Here is a 5040-nt window from a genome sequence, read left to right as displayed (position 1 = left end):
TTTTGTTTATCTTTTTTAAATAAATTATACTTTTATTATTTTTCAGTTATTTCACACTTTTAAATTATTTCAACAACTAATTTTATCAAACACTTATAATTTAATAAGTTAGTTTTTTAACTTTCTTCAGTTTTTAACCTTTTCTGGTTAGTTTTGTGTAACATAATAACCGTATATATTTTTAAAATAATTATATAGTTACATTAAATACGTATAGAATATGTTGATGAAAGATTTTTGCTGTTGTCTTTTTTAAGGGGAAATCTGACCGTATTATTTTTTTTTCAAAAAGGCAAATCATATTTTTAAAGAAAGCATTAGCATGGCCGATCTGACTGTATTATTAAATTAAAAACAAGGAAAGTCTTTAGAAGTTAGGTATCTCATAAGATTTGAAAGTTTAAGAGAGAATATATAAATCTCAAATTATAACTAAAAATATGAAAGAAACAGTTAACTGTAATTGTCGAATGATTTCACCGTATATATACCAAGATTCTTCCACAGTCAAAAAATCAAAATAAGTTCTTAATAATAAAAAAAAAGTCAAAATAAGACTGCGGGCATGAAATACAATGGAACTGGCTTGTCGACCAAGATCCTCGAGTCAGTCATATATTAGTTAATTAGCATGCCTCCATGTTTCTTGCCATATTGTATGTCTTATAATATTTTCACATGCAGAAAAAAAAAACTCTGTTTTCAAAGTCAATAATTTAAGTCAACTTTTATTTGATTAATCCAAAGATAATCTCTTTGTTCTTCTTTTTAAATGAAACATAAATTATCATATCAAGGCAATTTAATTTTCATATTTATACATATTGTTGTATAAATTTGATATATTATATATTAAGGGAGTTTAATTTAGTTGGTTAAGTAGGGTATGTAAGTTATTATTCCTAGACCCTAAATTTGAGTTATTTTTTATGAATAAAAAAATATTATATCATTCAAAAATGATATTCAATAATCTTATTTAACAATTTGTACTAAATCACTGTAGTGAAGAAATAAGATAATCAATCCACTCATACAAAATACTAGTTTCTTAGAATAGAAAGAAAGGGCAATTAAGAGGGAGAGGGAGATAAAAATTATTGACAAAATAAATTCAAATAAATTAAAATTTTGATGAATTTATGAATTGTTTTTGAATGTGTTCATTCTTCTTAGTTTTTTTTTGGAGAAGTTCTTCTTAAGTTTAATTAATGGTTGAATGTAACTTATTTGATTTTGATCTTTCAAAAAAAGTTGCTCATATAAATTTTAAAATTATTATCATTTGGTGCTTGAGTTCACATTGAAATAAATGATTCCCTTCCCTTTTTTTGTTGCCCCCCTCTTCGAAATTAGTAAACACATGGAATGTATATGTTTGTTTTCCACGTATAAATGTGGCTTTTATAAAGGGAAAGGAGACCTTGTGACTTGCTCTAAGGAGAAGAACTCGGATACATTTTATGCTGTCCTTGGAGGATTAGGTCAGTTTGGGGTGATAACAAGAGCAAGAATACCTCTAGGAGCTGCACCTACTAGGGCAAGTATCATTTTCCCATCATTCATATAGATTTTCTTTTCTGTGCAAAACTACCAATAATCCAGTACAAAGAGATTGATATCCGGATGTGTACTTATTTTTGTCAACAAACATAATCTCATAGATATTTGAAGAAAAAATCATCCTTTGAAGGCTCTATATTCTCTCAATAGGTCCTTTACCATAGAGCAATGTATTCAATTTTTAATGTTCAGTTTGATTTAGAATATATAATTGCAAGTATAATCCAACAAACTAATAATATGCATTAAATAAAAGATGTTATAAGAAGGAAAAAAAAGACATCAAAAGAGGAAGGTGTTATAAGAAGAGGAAGATGTCATTGAAAGAAGAAAGAGTAATAAAAAGAGTTTACTCTACGGAGGAAAAAATAAATGATTGAAAACATTGTTCTAACCCGTCGATCTGTGAGCATTGCAGAGATTTAAGATATGAGGATGTTTACTGAGTATCAACCCTTATTACAACATATAAGTTCTATATTTATAAAATACAAATTATAACTATTTGTAACTGCTATAAACTTTCACTAAATCTTTATTGTTGATGACTTTAGTCTTTAATTTCTAATAGTGATAGTTTTTCTTCAATCTTTACCGTCGATGGCTTTAATCTTCGATTTTTACCATTAATAATTTTATCTTCAATTTTCATTATTGACTATTTTGATATTTGATCTTCTTCATTGATATCTAATTTTCATCTTTTGATAATCAAAATATCAAAGATCAGTTTTCGATGCAATCCAAAAATGATTGTGTTAACACGGGACTTAAAGAGGAATTCTTTATTGAATATTTTTTAAATTTTTCTCGAACTTCTATTTTTATAAATCATAACAACACTTATAAATTATAATACCTTTTTTTTAAAAAAAAAAAGTTGTACTAAAAACTAATGGATGCATTTTTTAACTCAACATTTATTTACTTTTAACAAAGTTTTTTATGTCGGATATTTGCAGGTTAAATGGCTTCACCTGCTATACAACAACTTCACTGCATTTTCTGGAGACCAAGAACATTTAATCTCGTTCAGTGAAAGAAATGAGATTATTGCAGCAGATTATGTAGAAGGTATGCTTCTATTGAATCAGCCACCATTGGATCTTTCCTTTTATGCAGCTTCTGGTCAACAGAGGATAACGACACTGGTAACTCAATATGGCATCGTCTACATCTTAGAGCTTGTCAAATACTATGACAACAACTCTCAAGCACACATCAATGAGGTAACTTGAAACAAATGTTTTTGTCATCTAATTTCATATGAACTTCTTTTATTTTTTTTATTTATTTTACTTTTTTATCTGTAAGACAAATGAATTTATAAAAGCAATTTAAGGGTACTATAATTGTTATATAAAAATAGGATGTGTAAGTTTGTTCAATACTAAACATAATTGGTTAATATTGTAAAAAATTACACTGACAGTGCATATTCATTAAATATAGAGACAGATACAGAGGGGGTAGGAAGGGACTTCTGACTTCTCATGTGTATACATAGTATATATATTAAGAGGGGGTAGTATCAAATTAATTGTGTCCACAGAAAAAAAATAAAATTGGACCTTCCCCTAATAGATTTTTGGATCCGTCCTTCTATAAACTCACTCAACTCAAATTGTTAGCAACCCATTTTTTTTAATAAATTTATCAATTTAAACAAAACTTAGATGCAGTACTACAAGTGTTAGTCGTGTTGTTCTTCGATCACATTTGAAGTTTTACCTTAATAATTCTTGTTTCTTGATTAGGATCTTGTGAATTTGGTGAAAGGGTTAAATTTTGTACCTACATTTATGTTAGAAAAAGATGCATCATACGAAGAGTTCTTAAACAGAGTTCATGTTGCCGAGCTAGTTCTTAGGTCAAAAGGACTTTCGAAAATTCCTCATCCTTGATTGAACATCTGGGTTCCAAGATCTCTAATCTCATTTCAATGGTGTCTTCAAGGACATTTCTTAAGCAAAATATTGCTGCCGGAATCTCTTTAGTCTAACCAATGAACCGAAACAAGTTTATTAGATTATTTAAATTTTACGAAGTGTCAATTTATTATCTAAATATCACATGTTACCTTTACTTCTCCTTTCTAGTTACAATGCAGAAAAATGACACATCACTAATAAAAAAGCATAACAAATAAGAGAAAATATTAACTTTTTAACCACATTTTTTTATAAAGCGAACAAGAAATTAGAAGCACATTAAAAAAAAAATTGGCCACGAAATAATTTATATGCAATTATTGTTTGAGCATTGTGCATAAATTGTTGTAAACGTATCTGTATCTGAATTCAATTTTTACAATAAAAAATTAATGACAAAAATATTTTTATCATTAAATTTGGTCATCAATTTATTAAATTTTTTTTTGCTTAATTACTATTTTAATCCTTGAATTTAGTAGTTGTATTTTTTAGTCCTGTAAATTTAAAAATGATTTTTTTTAATCTCTAAATTTTGATAAATTATTTTGTTAGTCTCTGAGATAATAAATTGATATTTTATGTCAATTTTTAGTATTTTGTAGTGGTTTTTTTAGCACTATGACAATTTTAAAATGTAAATTCAGGCGGCTAAAAAATATAAATTAATTTATGACAGCTAAAAATCATTACAAAATATCAATTTATTATCCTAAAGACTAAAAAGAGTAATTTGTCAAAATTTAAGAAAAAAAACATTTTAAATTTTAGAGACTAAAAAAGCAAACACTCCCAATTTATAGACTAAAACAATAATTAAACCTTGTTTAAAATTAGTTTTGATACCAAAGATTAATTTTTATACTTATTTTAAAAGTTGTTGAAACCAATTTGACAAGAAATTAAATAGATTGATTTTTCAAATTAAATTATAATGTTGGTTCATTTTGAATTTATATTTTAAAACTGTCACAAAATACTTAAAAACTACCAAAAAGTATTAAAAATCGATATAAAGTGTCAATTTATTATATCAAGGACTACAAAAATAATTTATCAAAATTTAGAGACTAAAAGAATTATTTTTAAATTTTAAGGGCTAAAAAATCACCTCCTGCACTAAAACATAGTTAAACCAATTTTTTTAACATATATAGTAACATGACTCATGAAATGTGATAGAAGTTTTTTTATTTTTGCAATACACGTGAATTTTTTTTATATGTACATGGCTTTATACATGTGTAAGGGTTAAATTAAATCAACATGCATTAATAATTCTCCACGGCAGGTCCAAGGATAAGACAACCCAAACCCTGGCTTTAGGCCCATCAAAAAAATAAATTTATTGCTATTAATATATGTATATTAAGCATATGTGCTATCAAGGACCCTGACTCAGTGCTAACACTGGTAACACTCCATGCTGTTATGTGTGAGATCAAGACCGGCCCAACACATTGGTAGGCCAAAAGCGAACTTCAAAATGGGGCTTTTTTGTTGACAAAAAAAATGGGTCTTTTTCTAAACTAATAAAATACTGGGT

General features: G+C 26.9%; 1 pseudogene; it reads left to right on the top strand.

Moving 5' to 3' along the window:
* Positions 1–1363: 1363 nt before the first annotated feature.
* LOC114367775 lies at positions 1364–3681 on the top strand (annotated as a pseudogene).
* The last annotated feature ends 1359 nt before the right edge of the window (positions 3682–5040 follow it).

The sequence above is a fragment of the Glycine soja genome, chromosome 9 (genome assembly GCF_004193775.1).
Source record: "Glycine soja cultivar W05 chromosome 9, ASM419377v2, whole genome shotgun sequence".
Lineage (NCBI taxonomy): Eukaryota > Viridiplantae > Streptophyta > Magnoliopsida > Fabales > Fabaceae > Glycine > Glycine soja.
Note: the sequence above shows the minus strand (reverse complement) of the source record. Positions and strands in the feature narration are given on the sequence as shown.